Source organism: Opisthocomus hoazin, chromosome 36, assembly GCF_030867145.1.
Source record: "Opisthocomus hoazin isolate bOpiHoa1 chromosome 36, bOpiHoa1.hap1, whole genome shotgun sequence".
NCBI classification, from domain to species: Eukaryota; Metazoa; Chordata; class Aves; order Opisthocomiformes; family Opisthocomidae; genus Opisthocomus; species Opisthocomus hoazin.
This window is the reverse complement of record NC_134449.1, coordinates 435,336-450,866: the sequence shown is the minus strand read 5'-3', so window position 1 is coordinate 450,866 and position 15,531 is coordinate 435,336. Positions and strand designations below refer to the sequence as shown.

Below are 15,531 nucleotides of genomic sequence, written 5' to 3'. Positions count from 1 at the left end.
AGAAGTTAAACAAGGCTGGGCCCAGTACTGACCCCTGGGGCACACCACTCATTACCAGCCTCCAAACAGACTCCGCGCCACTGATGCCAACCCTCTGAGCTCTGCCACTCAGCCGGTTCTCAACCCACCCCACCAACCACTTGAGCGATGTTCTGCTGTGATAGCTGTAAGCCTTGAAATGCACGTTGACAAATCACCAAACCAAACCTCAGAGTATCGACATCCTGCTGAGCAAACGAGCACGAATCCTTCCTGCTTCGTGCTGGACCAGCATGACCAAATGAGAAAAGAAACTGATCCACAACGCGGAGGAAAACTACGACCTTCATTCTCACGACCCCCAGAGGGACCAGGAGGACCCCCTCGCAACAGTACGTGCAGCTGCAAAAAAAATATACCAGGATGTGCCACATAGAGCCCGGAACCACTAAACTATAAAGAGAGACTCTGCTGGGGGGTGGGGTGCGGACCGTTGGCGGAGCAGGAGGCTCCCCGGCCGCCCAGCGCTGTTTTGCCTGCTTCATTGCTTGCTTAAATAAATTCTATTGCTAATAAGTTCACAACTGATTAATTAACAATTGGCTGCTCAATTTGAATTCGTCACGGGAGGCGAGCTTCTATAACAGGTATAAATGTTTTGCAATTTATTTTTTTGAATATTACAAACTGTGTTCTAGCGTTTGCTGCTGAGCCGGTGTTTCAGCGAGGGCAAGGGCCGGAACGTCACGCAGGGGCTGATGCAGCGCAGGTCACTGAAGCTGCTGCCGCGAAAGAACATCGCAAAATTCCATAAAAATATTGCCAGGTATGTTTTCAGCTTGTTTCATTCCTGACTATCGCAATCGTTACTTCATTTCAAATTTTCAGTCTTTTTTTCTTTTTCTTTTAATTCTAAAGCCGTATCTGCTCAAAGGCTCAGGGCTTTTAATTTGGCTGCTGTATGTAACACATCAAATACTTTTTTTTGTGCAACTGGGTTACATCTCTACAGCTGCCGAACGGGAGCTGTGAAGAAACAGGCGGGGCAGACGCTGTACACGCTGTATCGTCTCATCGCATCTTTTTTAACCTGTCTCTTAAAACCTCGTCTGAGCTCTGCGTAACCTCCCGCTCGGGGCCGTGCGCGTGCCGCAGGGACGAGTGCCAGCTCTGGCGACACCTCCCTGCCCCTCGCTGGAATCCGGCGCCGGCAACGGGAGCCAGACCCAGGGCGTGGGTGCCCCAGGCTGGGGGGGGGAGTGGGGTCCCAGTGCCGCTGCTGGGGCCGGTGGGCTCCCCGTGCAGCTGTGGGAGCAACTGGGGGTCTTTAGCTTCCAGCCACTGCGGCAGGGACGGTCTGGGTCCCCAAAACCAGCTGCTGGGGGGGACTGGCGTGAGTGAGGGGCTCTGTGCCTGGGGCAAGGGGGCGAGGGTCCGTGTCCCCCCGAGGCAGCGGGGCGGGGGGTGCGGGGGGACTCACCGGGGAATCGGTACCCGGGCTGGGGTACCGGTCGGGCAGGGTCTGTGCCGGCAGCAGCCGCGTCCCCCGCCCTGGGCAGAGACCGCGGCTCCCGGGGGTCCCGGGCCGGCTCTGCTGGAGGAGGTGGCAGCTCCCGACAGCCCGCAGCGTCCCGCTATGCAGAGCTATAAATTATCTGTCTGCATTGCTGTCATGGCTGCCACAAAGTCACGATTTCATTGCCTGTGGCAGGATACAGGGCAGCAGCACCTTCTGTTCGCTGCCCTGCTGTGCGCTGAGCGGGCGTAACGGGGGAGCACACAGCTGAGATCAGGCCGTGCCAACATCTGCCTTTCTTTGCAGAGCATTCGGAAACCTCGAGGTGCCCTAAAAGTTCGTATAAATAACAAAACAACTCTAAATATCCTATTATTTATGGAAAGTTTTTGATTTTTGCCTGACAGCTCCTTCCAACACGACATGTCAACAAGAATCTGTATGGCTTTGTTGCCCCCCACCCTCTGTTCCCTCTCTGAGAGCAGAAACGGGTGCAGGGAGGGAGGGTTCGCACAACCCCCCAGCTCTGCCCGGCTGCCCGGGCACCAGCGCAGCTCCTGCCGGGCAGGGCCGTCTCCTCCGCAGCACCGGCCCCGCTCCCTCCGCGGCCGCCATGCTGGATGAGACCCCTACGGGATCGTCCCTGGGCATCAGCGGGGAGCAGGACGGCGCGGGCAGAGCCGCAGCACACAGCCCTCGGCACCAGCTCCGTCCCGCTGGCAGGGCCAGGTGCCATCGAGGTGGCGGGGACGGCTGCGGGCCGTGACACTGGGTCTGAGAGCAGCCCCGGCTCGGGGATGGCCGCCATTCCTGCTCTCCACACACTCCTTTCTTCGCCCTGCCTGAACATCACCCCCGGTCACTGGTCTGAGTTGCACAGACTGGTCCCAGCCCCCCGCAGACCACCTCTCCTGTAGCTGACCCCCCGGGGAGGCACTGCTGGAGGAGTTTGGCTGTCGCTGCCACCGAGCGCAAGCGCGAGGAGGGGCCCGAGGACGGGCACGTCCGCCCAAGCGTGGTCACTGGCTCGCCGGCTCTGAGAATGGGCTCGAAGTCGCTTCTCCGCAGGGACAGTGAACACAGGACGGCAGCTGCTCCGACAGACTCCTCCTCGGCTGTTCTGGAGGCAGAACGAGACTTGCTGGCGGGGACGGCGCTGGCACCCACACGCACAGAGCAGGAGAGATGAGCAGCCCGTGCACCCCCCCACTGTCGCACCCCAGGAGATCCCGCTCAGCGTGGTCCAGCTGCGGCTCCGCAGCCCCTCTGCCAGGCAGGGGCTGGGCTGGGACAGACCCAGACCACCAGCAGCACCAGCAGACACCTTCGGCTGTCGGGTTGGCGGGCACTCCGAGCCCAGGAGCCCCTCCTTTCCGTCCCCTGTCCCCCCCAGCTGCTGCACCTCGCACTTGGGGACTCTGCAAACGTAACAAAAAGCTTGTTACTGTGCGCGTGATCAAGCGTCAGACCTGGCTGCCCGGAGAGGCTGCAGCTTCTCGGTCCCTGCGGGTACTCAAGACCCGAAGGGACACGACCGAGGCAAGCTGCTCCAGCCGACCCAGCTCGAGCAGGCGGTTGGGTCCTTCCCAGCCCAGCTATTCTGCCATTCTCTGCTTCCACGAATCCTCGCCCCAGCGCCGTCAGGGATGCTCGCCTCGTCCACGTGGTTACAGGCACAAACTGCTGTGCATTCACGGCGAAGTCCCCTCGCGTCAGAACCGATCCGTGATCCCGTCACTACACACGCACAGGAACAGCCAGGTGGGAGGAGGAAGGACCTGGACGGGTATTTTCAGGGATTTCCTGGGAGGCCAAGGGAGTTCAAAGCAGAGGACGTCTCCGCAGGTCAGGGTGCTCCTGCTTTGCCACTGCGATGTTGTTGTTGCTCGTGGACTGAAAACCAGACCCGGAAAGATTTCATGGCTGGCATCCCTAGGGATCGTCTGGCACCAGGAGAGTCCAGAGGCTGGCACCGGCTACGGGAGGGGAGGAAAACCTCACAACCTGAGGAGATCCCCGAGCCAGGCCCCCTTTGCAAAACCAGAAGCAGTTCTCCGGCATAAAAGCAAGACAAACAAAAGAGACAGAAGCAAGCTCCTCTGAAGCTGTCAAATCAGAACTATCAAAATCTTCATCCATGGGCCCTGGGAACAGGAAAAACACCCGCCCTGACATACAGAGCTCCCAGAAACTTCAAGCAGGAGGGCCTACACTCCTCTGTCTGCACCCTCAGCACCGTTCTTCTACATCCCTGCCCTAAGTCCCTCTGCCCGCCTCGCGCCCTAACGGGGATCCGGACAGGACCCCTTCGAGCTGCCGTCGCGCCCGAGCAGAACTCAGTCCCCAGCAGCATCTCCCGCCCTCGTCACGACAGTCAGCCACGACTGCAGCCACGTCCCGACCAGAGACGCTGGTAACCCCTTTCTGGCATTAAAGGGAATATCCATAAATGCTACAAACATCCCCTCAGCCCTGCCTCACTTCTAGTGTTCAGCCTGTATCTGTGAGAGCACCATGAGGCCAGGGACCTCGCCCTGCTCCAGAAATGTGCAATTTATTCTACCTCGGCTTTTTCTCTTTCAGACAGCCAGCTTCTGCTGCGTCCCTTCATTAATCCAGATCTGATCAACCTTTGGAGAGAAGCAGAGAAGAAGAACTCTTAAATCCGCCTGGCACTGACCACTGCCTGACACCCCAGCACACTGCACGACCGGGCACCAGCAGCACCTATGCTTCACCCCCTCCCACTCCCGAGCGCCTGCCAGAGCCCCCCTCGCTGTCCTCCCCACTCCCCAGCTGCTGCTCTCCCTGCCCGGGAGCTGGCACGGGGCGGGGAGCGGGGAGGTTAATGGGCTGAGCTGGTCTGAGGATTTCTGCTCCCCTGAGGACCCTTCATCGAGGCCATTCCTCTCTGTCCAAAGCACGCAAGCCCCAGCCAGCTCACCCTTCGCCCAGGTCACTGACACTCAGCCGGGCTTCAGGCAGTGGAAACCAGCAGGGCGCCCGTCTTTGCTGATTCTTCAGCCAAAGCAGCGCAGCGCAAGACCTCGCGGACTTGGGAAAAGTCCATCAGCAGCCCCACGAACGACTCTGGTCTGACAGAGCCCGCCCTTCCTTCAGAAGAAGGACCTTGGTACCAGAACCCTTCTTCCGCTGAGAGGAGGCACGACCCACCCATGCGCGCAGCGCGAAGATCTCCCGGTGTCGGAGAGGTGGAGTCTGCTCCATTCTGGCTGGGGACAGGACAACCACTGAAGTCCAACCTCAGGTCTTCCACCACCAAACAGCAATGTCGTTCAACCTCTCAACAGCCTTAAGAAAGAGGTAAATCTTGGAGCGGCAATTCTAGAAACGGGATACGACCCTCCAGGCAAGATGCTAACATGGCCAGGAGTTGACTGGACGTGGCTGGACCAAAGCAATGGCACAGTTAGAGCTACCAGCGAACTTCTTCAGGCGTTGAGTGAGAATCCACCCGCTCTGCCCCACAAGGCTCACCTGGAAGCCACCCCAGGGGTGTAGGACCCAGGGAAAGGGAAGAAGGTGCCTGGAGGGACACACTTTTACGCTCCCCTCTTGCTCTGCGGGTGGGCAGGCAGGGAGCACGGGATGTGCAGGGACCCACGGCAGCCTCTCCCCGTCCCCGCCGGCAGCAGCTGCCCAGCCCCAGCCCAGACCTCACCAAGGGCTGCCCCGAGGAGCCCCGGGTCCCTCACCCCATGATCTCCAGCGGGCAGGTGGGTTGCTTCAGCCCCTCACACAGCAGCTGAAGTCCGGGGTCTCCAATGTCACCATCACCCAGGTCCAGCTCCTGCAGACTGGGGCTGAGCGCAGCAGCCAGGTCCCCGCAGCCAGCGCTGGTCAGCTGGAATATCGCAGCCTGCAGGGGAGACACACCAAAGGGACCATCAAAACATGACTCAAGGCCCTCACTGTCACCAGGACAGACGTCACCACCCAGCAGGCTCTCAATGGGCCGATGCCAGCATGCCACAGCCAGAAACCCTGCCCACACTCATGGGATCCAGTGCTTGGCCACGAGCTCGGTGCTGGAGCCACCGCTTGCTCCAAGCTCATCCCTCGGCGTCCTCCGGGCCCGTTTCTCCCCAGAAGGCAACAAAAGGCTCTTCTCAGCAGAGCAGAATGGAAGGACATTGAGGTGCTGGAGCGTGTCCAGAGCAAGGCCATGAGGCTGGAGAAGGGTCTAGAACACACGTCTTATGAGGAGCGGCTGAGGGAGCTGGGGTTGTTCCGTCTGCAGAAAAGGAGGCTGAGGGGGATTTATCGCTCTCTACCGCTGCCTGAACACAGGCTGTAGTGAGCTGGGGGTCGGTCTCTTCTCCCCAGTGACAGGCAATAGGAGGAGAGGCAATGGCCTCAAGTCGCACCAGGGGACGTTTAGATTGGACATTAGGAAAAACGTCTTCACTGAAGAGTGGTCGAGCAGCGGAACCGGCTGCCCAGGGCAGTGGTGGAGTCACCATCCCTGGAGGGGTTCAAAAAACGTGTGGACGTGGCACTTCAGGACATGGTTGAGCAGGCATGGTGGGGTTGGGTTGACGGTTGGACTTGATGACCTTCGAGGTCTTTTCCAACCTTAAAGATTCTGTGATTCTATGAACAGTTTTCTCACCCGAGTGTCTTCAACTTGCTCCTCGGATTCCCTACAGCTTGACGGAGCAGGGACAGAGGTGATGGCTGTGACTGCTCTGCCTGGGCTGGCTGCCTGGAAGAGGGACCGAGGAGATGCTCTGCATGAGAGGTGGCACGCCGGATCCGTCACTAGTTGACAGACATCAGGACAGCACGTCAAGGAGCATCACCCGCCCGGGATGGTGTGCACTCCCACTTCGTTGCAGGTCATCTGAAAACCAGACGTGGCTCACGCCCTGCAGCGCTGGCTCAGACGTTCAAGGCATCGAGGGTCTTCACCAACGCGGCGTGCGGCGCTCAGCGACCGTTCACCCGACTTCTGCACAGCTTCTGGCGCAACACGTGGCTCTCACCGAGGCCCGACGCGTGCTGGTGTTGTACTGAGGAATAAGAAGGGGAATCAAAATGTGACATGATCATCGAAACAGCTGGGCTATTGCTGCTGTAGGTAGTTTTGTAAAGCCCTACCCTTACTATAATTAAGTTTCGTAATCTTGTAAGTTCAAAATTCACCACAGAAACTAAGAAACAGGATTGTGAAGAACGTGTTACTGTCTCATGGAAGGATGAAGCTGTCCAAAGCAGAACCCCAGAGCGACGAATCGTAAGCGTAGCTAACGAGCTGTGAAAAGCTGCGGGGAATGCCAAAAGGAACAGGGACCTCGGGGAAAGCCAACTGCGGCACGGGGAGATCGCAGCCACCGACTCACGGACCACCTGCCCCAGTTCGACCCCGCACTCCAAGGATGAAGAAACTCAGCACGCCTACTAATATACACGCTGCGCAAAGAGACTCAAACCACTCGGTTAACAGAATCACAGGGCACGTGTGTTAGGAAGAGGACTATGGCAATGCGAAGAGCATCAATGGCTGTCGGCTTGTGAACGAGGGCTGCTGCCTCGGGACAGACACCCGTATCTGCGCAGACACGCAGCCAAACCCCTCTGCTCGGAGTGCACATTGGCGTCCTGCACACCGGGCAAACCAACCCCAAGTTTGGGACACCACCGGGAGCAGCACCGCTAGGTCCAAGTGCGAGCAGCACGCTCAGAGGGCACGCTGGGCACGCACTGGGGTGCAGCAGCACGCCCATCATTGGCTGGGTAACTCTTGCCCTCTCAGACACGCAGCCAGAGAATCTGCAAGATTCTGGAGAACACAGAATCACAGAAGAGTAGGGGTTGGAAGGGACCTCTGTGGGTCATCTAGTCCAACCCTCCTGCCGAAGCAGGGTCACCTACAGCAGGCTGTAGAGGACCTTGTCCAGGCAGGGCTGGAATATCTCCAGAGAAGGAGACTCCACAGCCTCCCTGGGCAGCCTGGGCCAGTGCTCTGTCACCCTCAGAGGGAAGAAGTTCTTCCTCGGGTTCAGCTGGAGCTTCCTCTGCTCCAGTTTGTGCCCGTTGCCCCTTGTCCTGTCACTGGACACCACTGAAAAGAGCTTGGCCCCATCCTCCTGACACCCACCCTTCAGATATTTGTAAGCATTTATAAGGTCCCCTCGCAGCCTTCTCTTCTTCAGGCTGAACAAGCCCAGTTCCCTCAACCTCTTCTCGTAGGGGATATGTTCCACTCCCCTCATCATCCTTGTAGCCCTCCGCTGGACTCTCTCCAGTAGCTCTTCATCTTTCTTGAACTGGGGAGCCCAGAACTGGACACAGTACTCTAGATGAGGCCTCGCTAGGGCAGTGTAGAGGGGAAGGAGAACCTCCCTCGTCCTGCTGGCCACACTCTTCTTGATGCACCCCAGGATCCCATTGGCTTTCTTGGTACCCAGGGCACACTGCTGGCTCATGGTCACCCTGTCGTCCCCCAGCACTCCCAGTCCCTCTCCACAGAGCTGCTCTCCAGCAGGTCCACCCCAAGCCTGTCCTGGTGCATGAGGTTGTTCCTCCCCAGGTGCAGGACCCTGCCCTTGCCCTTGTTGAACCTCATCATGTTCCTCTCTGCCCAGCTTTCCAGCCTATCCAGGTCACGCTGAATGGCAGCACAGCCTTCTGGTGTATCTACCACACCTCCCAGTTTGGTGTCATCAGCAAACTTGCTGAGGGTACATTCTAACTCTTCATCCAGGTTGTTGATGAAGAAGTTAAACAAGGCTGGGCCCAGTACTGACCCCTGGGGGACACCACTTGTTACCAGCCTCCAACCAGACTCAGCGCCGCTGATGACAACCCTCTGAGTTCTGCCATTCAGCCAGTTCTCAATCCACTTCACCGACCACTCATCCAGCCCACACTTCCTCAGCTTCCCTAGGAGGATATCATGGGAGACAGTGTCGAAAGCCTTGCTGAAGTCGAGGTAGACAACATCCACGGCTCTCCCTTCGTCTACCCAGCCAGTCATGTCATTGTAGAAAGCTATCAGATTGGTCAGGCATGATTTCCCCTTGGTGAATCCATGCTGACTACTCCTGATAACCTTCTTTTCCTCCACTTGCTTCATGATGGCCTCCAGCATAAGCTGCTCCATCACACACGAGGTATTTGAGAAGGTGCAGCAAATCCACAAGTTAATGAATTAGAGAATTCACATGGCAGACTCATCTGTACAAAGGGGACTAAGCCTTTGCTTGATTGTTTTTTTTTTTAACCAGAGGAGCTTGCGAAATAAATCTGAATTTACAAAGTGCGTTGTCCTGTAAATTTGAGAGATCGACACGAACCGGGACACTTACCCATGCACAGACTGTTGCCATTCACACACAAAGACTGTGCTTGCTTTGGCCAGCTTTGGAGGAGGGGTTCCCAGGGAAAGCAAGCTGCTGCCTTTCACTCGGACCAGCAAGCCCTCGAGGAGCGGAGCACTGGGCTGCCTGGACACGGGACGGGGCTCTCCAGGACCACCTCAGCCTCCAAACAGATACAAAGGTTTCTCTGGAATTCCAGGAACAGAGACGCTTGCGAGAACTGAAACTGCCCCGCAACAAGAGCGAACGACCCGTGTCCCTGTGCAGGGGACGGGAACAGGAGCACATCTGCAGCCCTCACTTGCGCTGCCAACCCTTTCCTTCGTCAGCTGCAGACCCTTTCCGAGCATTAAACACTGCTGCTGGGAAAAGGGCGATTGCGCTCCCCACCGAGCACACAGCTCCCACGGGGAAAAGCCCCAGGGACCAAGCCCACCACGTGAAGACAGCTGGTGCCATGAGCAGGCGCCCAGTGCCCTGGTAGGAGGGCAAGGAGCTGCCCCAGGGAGGTTGCCTACGGGATACAGCCCTCGAGGGGCTGCATCTGGACGGGTCTGAGAACGCTCAGAGCCACGGCTGAACCAGAACCAGGGTGGCCATGGTGTTTGGGGGTACCCATGCACCACAGAATCACAGAATGTTCAGGGTTGGCAGGGCCCTCTGTGGGTCCCCCAACCCAACCCCCTGCCCAAGCAGGGTCACCCAGAGCAGGGGGCACAGCACCGCGGCCAGGCAGGGCTGGAATATCTCCAGAGAAGGAGACTCCACAGCCTCCCTGGGCAGCCTGGGCCAGGGCTCCGTCACCCCCAGAGGGAAGAAGTTCTTCCTCGGGTTCAGCTGGAGCTTCCTCTGCTCCAGTTTGTGCCCGTTGCCCCTTGTCCTGCCGCTGGGCACCACTGCAAAGAGTCTGGCCCCGTCCTCCTGACCCCCACCCTGCAGATATTTAGAGGCCTCCCCCACCCACAGCAACGTCCGCACCTCGGCGCTAGCCCACGCGCCCAGCAAGCGGACTGCGGCACCAGGTTCCTCAAACCAACCCCCGGGGCAGACGCTGCGCGCCTTCAAAGTCCACACGCCACCCTCGACGCCTGAACTTCTCGCCCACGGCGAGATCCCTCAGCACTTCCACGAGGAATCCTGGGGCTTCGCCTCCCGCGCCACGGGGCGATGCTGCAAACGCCCCGGGAAAAGGGGCCGGGATTCACGCCGCAACGCCGGCCTGAGACCGCAGCGCTGCCCGGAGCCGCTGCCGCAGCCACGAGGCGGACGGGCCAAGCATGGCAGGGACCCAGCCGGGCAGAGCTCAGCCCTGTCCCCTCGCCCCAGGGCTCGGCCAGCACCACCCTGAGCTCCAGCCCCGGCGTTGTACTGAGGAATAAAAAGGGGAATCAAAATGTGACATGATCATCGAAACAGCTGGGCTATTGCTGCTGTAGGTAGTTTTGTAAAGCCCTACCCTTAGCATAGCTACAGTTTCGTAATCTTGTAAGTTCAAAATTCACCACAGAAACTAAGAAACAGGATTGTGAAGAACGTGTTACTGTTTCATGGAAGGATGAAGCTGTCCAAAGCAGAACCCCAGAGCGACAAATCGTAAGCGTAGCTAATGAGCTGTGAAAAGCTGCCGGGAATGCCAAAAGGAACAGGGACCTCGGGGAAAGCCAACTGCGGCACGGGGAGATCGCGGCCACCGACTCACGGACCACCTGCCCCTGTTCGACCCCGCACTCCAAGGATGAACGTAAAAGTGCCTGTACTGGGCGCAATCAGCAGGGTTTTGGTAGCAGGGACCCGCAGGGATGACACTTTGGAGGTGGCTGCGGGCTGCCCCGCGCCAGGCACAGAGCGGGGCCGAGACTACGACGTACGGCCTCACGCTCCAGTCTGGACGCGGGAGCTGCTTCAGGGTTTTCCTACAAGGAGACAAGACCTGCCCACCCCCTGCGCCTGCTGCCGGCCCACCACGTACCGGGGCACGAGTGACCTCAGAAGCACTTACCACCATCCACGGGCTGAGAGCCACAGAATCATGGGTTGGGTTGGGAGGGACCTTCGGGGATCACCCAGTCAGAACATCCTGCTGAGACGGGCAGAGACATCTTCCACGAGACGAGGCTACTCAAAGCCCCTGTCCAACCTGACCTGGAACGTTGCCAGGGATGGGACCTGCACAGCTTCTCTGGGCAACCTGTTCCACTGTCCCACCACCCTCCTCCAAAAAAAATGCCTTCCTTAGATCTGATCTACATCTACCCTCTTTCAGTTTAAAACTGCTATCCCTTGTCCTGTCACAACAGGCCCTGCTGAAAAGGCTGTCCCCAGCTTTCCTACAACCCCCCTTTAAGTACTGGCGGCCGCAACAAGGTCTCCCTCTCTCCAGTATCGCCAGTGTCCCTCGTACTGAGGCACGGGTTCTTCTTAGGCACATCAGAATTTGCTCTCCTTCCCTTCAGCGAGCGACTTGCAACGGGGAATGAAGGGCTCAGGCTTAAAGGCAGCCCAAGACAGCGTAGAGGCACTTGAAGAGCAGAATGGGAAGAATTTTAACCCAAGGTTTTCCCTGTCTTTTCCCACTCGTGTCTGCAAGCAGCACCCGCCAGCTGTTGCAAATCCCTGCTGAACAGCCCCGTGCGGAAAGCCGCCAGCGAGCGGCTGCTTGCTCACGGAACTGGGGAACCTGGGAGCGCAGGTCTCCGCCAAGACCCCCAGGAAAGGCAGCGTGTAGCAGAGGTTTCTGGGCAGAAACACTGGCAGGCTGTGACAACTGGGAAATGCCTCCATTTGCAGAGGTCGGGGAGCATTCACGGGGTGGCAATGCCGGCAGCACAGCTCTGCTTCACCCTCCGTGATTCCGGGCGGGCTCCCGAGGGGTCCGAGAGCTGCCTGGGGGCTCTGCCGCGCCGCTGTGCCCAGACTGACGCTCACGTCCAGCTCCAGCCCCAGCCCTGGAACGTCAGGTGAGGGCTCGGGGCGTCTGGAGAGCAGGAATGGCGGCCATCCCCGAGCTGGGGCTGCTCTCAGCCCCGGTGTCACGGCCCGCAGCCGTCCCCGCCACCTCGATGGCACCTGGCCCTGCCAGCGGGACGGAGCTGGTGCCGAGGGCTGTGTGCTGCGGCTCTGCCCGCGCCGTCCCGCTCCCCGCTGATGCCCAGGGACGATCCCGTAGGGGTCTCATCCAGCATGGCGGCCGGGGAGGGAGCGGGGCCGGTGCTGTGGAGGAGACGGCCCTGCCCGGCGGGAGCTGCGCTGGGGCCCGGGCACCCGGGCAGAGCTGGGGGGTTGTGCGAACACTCCGTCCCTGCACCCGTTTCTGCTCTCAGAGAGGGAACAGAGGGTGGGGGGCAACAAAGCCATACAGATTCTTGTTGACATGTTGTGTTGGAAGGAGCTGTCAGGCAAAAATCAAAAACTTTCCATAAATAATAGGATATTTAGAGTTGTTTTGTTATTTATACGAACTTTTAGGGCACCTCGAGGTTTCCGAATGCTCTGCAAAGAAAGGCAGATGTTGGCACGGCCTGATCTCAGCTGTGTGCTCCCCCGTTACGCCCGCTCAGCGCACAGCAGGGCAGCGAACAGAAGGTGCTGCTGCCCTGTATCCTGCCACAGGCAATGAAATCGTGTCTTTGTGGCAGCCATGACAGCAATGCAGACAGATAATTTATAGCTCTGCAGAGCGGGACGCCGCGGGCTGTCGGGAGCTGCCACCGCCTCCAGCAGAGCCGGCCCGGGACCCCCGGGAGCCGCGGTCTCTGCCCAGGGCGGGGGACGCGGCTGCTGCCGGCACAGACCCTGCCCGACCGGTACCCCAGCCTGGGTACCGATTCCCCGGTGAGTCCCCCCGCACCCCCCGCCCCGCTGCCTCGGGGGGACGCGGACCCTCGCCCCCTGGCCCCAGGCACAGAGCCCCTCACTCATGCCAGTCCCCCCCAGCAGCTGGTTTTGGGGACCCAGACCATCCCTGCCGCAGTGGCTGGAAGCTAAAGACCCCCAGTTGCTCCCACAGCTGCACGGGGAGCCCACCGGCCCCAGCAGCAGCACTGGGACCCCACTCCCACTCCCCCCCCCAGCCCGGGGCACCCACGCCCTGGGTCTGGCTCCCGTTGCCGGCGCCGGATTCCAGCGAGGGGCAGGGAGGTGTCGCCAGAGCTGGCACTCGTCCCTGCGGCACGCGCACGGCCCCGAGCGGGAGGTTACGCAGAGCTCAGACGAGGTTTTAAGAGACAGGTTAAAAAAGATGCGATGAGACGATACAGCGTGTACAGCGTCTGCCCCGCCTGTTTCTTCACAGCTCCCGTTCGGCAGCTGTAGAGATGTAACCCAGTTGCACAAAAAAAAGTATTTGATGTGTTTACATACAGCAGGCAAATTAAAAGCCCTGAGCCTTTGAGCAGATACGGCTTTAGAATTAAAAGAAAAAGAAAAAAAGACTGAAAATTTGAAACGAAGTAACGATTGCTATAGTCAGGAATGAAACAAGCTGAAAACATACCTGGCAATATTTTTATGGAATTTTGCGATGTTCTTTCGCGGCAGCAGCTTCAGTGACCTGCGCTGCATCAGCCCCTGCGTGACGTTCCGGCCCTTGCCCTCGCTGAAACACCGGCTCAGCAGCAAACGCTAGAACACAGTTTGTAATATTCAAAAAAATAAATTGCAAAACATTTATACCTGTTACAGAAGCTCGCCTCCCGTGACGAAGTCAAATTGAGCAGCCAATTGTTAATTAATCAGTTGTGACCTTATTAGCAATAGAATTTATTTAAGCAAGCGATGAAGCAGGCAAAACAGCGCTGGGCGGCCGGGGAGCCTCCTGCTCCGCCAACGGTCCGCACCCCACCCCCCAGCAGAGTCTCTCTTTATAGTTTAGTGGTTCCGGGCTCTATGTGGCACATCCTGGTATATTTTTTTTGCAGCTGCACGTACTGTTGCGAGGGGGTCATCCTGGTCCCTCTGGGGGTCGTGAGAATGAAGGTCGTAGTTTTCCTCCGCGTTGTGGATCAGTTTCTTTTCTCATTTGGTCATGCTGGTCCAGCACGAAGCAGGAAGGATTCGTGCTCGTTTGCTCAGCAGGATGTCGATACTCTGAGGTTTGGTTTGGTGATTTGTCAACGTGCATTTCAAGGCTTACAGCTATCACAGCAGAACATCGCTCAAGTGGTCGGTGGGGTGGGTTGAGAACCAGCTGAGTGGCAGAGCTCAGAGGGTTGGCATCAGCGGCGCGGAGTCTGGTTGGAGGCCGGTAACCAGTGGTGTGCCCCAGGGGTCAGTACTGGGCCCAGTCTTGCTTAACTTCTTCATCAACAACCTGGATGAAGAGTTAGAGTGTACCCTCAGCAAGTTTGCTGATGACACCAAACTGGGAGGAATGGTGGATACACCAGCAGGCTGTGCTGCCATCCAGCGTGACCTGGACAGGCTGGAGAGTTGGGCAGAGAGGAACCTGATGAGGTTCAACCAGGGCAAGGGCAGGGTCCAGCCCCTGGGGAGGAACAACCCCAGGCACCAGTACAGGCTTGGGGCGGACCTGCTGGGAGCAGCTCTGTGGAGAGGGACTGGGAGTGCTGGGGGACGACAGGGTGACCATGAGCCAGCAGCGTGCCCTGGGTGCCAAGAAGGCCAATGGGAGGATCCTGGGGTGCATCAGGAGGAGTGTGGGCAGCAGGTCCAGGGAGGTTCTCCTCTCCCTCTGCTCTGCCCTTGTGAGGCCCCATCTGCAGTGCTGTGTCCAGTGCTGGGCTCCCCAGGTCAAGAAAGATGAGGAGCTACTGGAGAGAGTCCAGCGCAGGGCTACGAGGATGAGGAGGGGACTGGAGCATCTCTCCTGCGAGGAGAGGCTGAGGGAGCTGGGCTTGTTCAGCCTGCAGAAGAGAAGGCTGCGAGGGGACCTTAGAAATGCCTCTAAATATCTGCAGGGTGGGGGTCAGGAGGATGGGGCCAAGCTCTTTCCAGTGGTGCCCAGCGACAGCACTAGGGGCAACGGGCACAAACTGAAGCAGAGGAAGCTCCAGCTGAACCCGAGGAAGAACTTCTTCCCTCTGAGGGTGACGGAGCCCTGGCCCAGGCTGCCCAGGGAGGTTGTGGAGTCTCCTTCCAAACCCGCCTGGACAAGGTCCTCTACAACCTACTGCAGGTGACCCTGCTTCGGCAGGGGGTTGGGCTGGGTGACCCACAGAGGGCCCTTCCAACCCCGACCATTCTGTGATTCTGCGGCTCAGCAGCAAACGCTGGAACACAGTTTGTAATATTAAAAAAAGAATAAATAGCAAAACATTTATAGCTGCTACTAAAAAAACCACACTTCAGCCCAGGTTAGCATTGCTGACTTTAAGGAATGAAACCCGTTTTGTGACGGGATGTTCTTACCGCGTTGACGAGCTAATTTGTGGCTGTCGGTAACCAGCGCCAGGCACCGCGGCGGTCGGGGCAGAAGGGAGGGTTCGAGTCCGACACGTCCAGGGACTGCGCGGTTCATCGCATCACCCCCCCCCCACCAGGGCGGGAGGCGCGGCTGCTGCCGGCACAGACCCTGCCCCACCGGTACCGCAGCCCGCGCCCAGCGCCGTTCCGCGCTGAGAGCCATCGAGCGCCGCCGCCTCCCGCCTCGCCGCGCCAGCCAGGACCCCTCCCGCCAGGACCCCGCCGGAGCTGCACGCGCCGCTCGCCTGACCCGCGCCGGCGCTCCGAGGCGGC

The 15,531-nt window shown here is 58.8% G+C and overlaps 1 long non-coding RNA gene across 9 annotated transcripts; it reads right to left on the bottom strand.

Annotated features, from left to right (window-relative positions):
• Positions 1–1,638: 1,638 nt before the first annotated feature.
• Positions 1,639–15,457, bottom strand: LOC142365350 (uncharacterized). Of its 9 annotated transcripts, XR_012766438.1 has the most exons (7): positions 15,205–15,457; positions 13,331–14,146; positions 6,129–6,528; positions 5,212–5,375; positions 4,670–4,807; positions 4,059–4,125; positions 1,653–3,471 (listed from the first exon to the last, which is right to left on the bottom strand). It is a non-coding gene; the product is annotated as an uncharacterized LOC142365350 (long non-coding RNA). The 9 variants fall into 9 exon arrangements; XR_012766433.1 differs by having other exon boundaries at positions 1,640–2,636; positions 2,714–4,807; XR_012766435.1 differs by having other exon boundaries at positions 1,640–4,590.
• Positions 15,458–15,531: the final 74 nt, after the last annotated feature.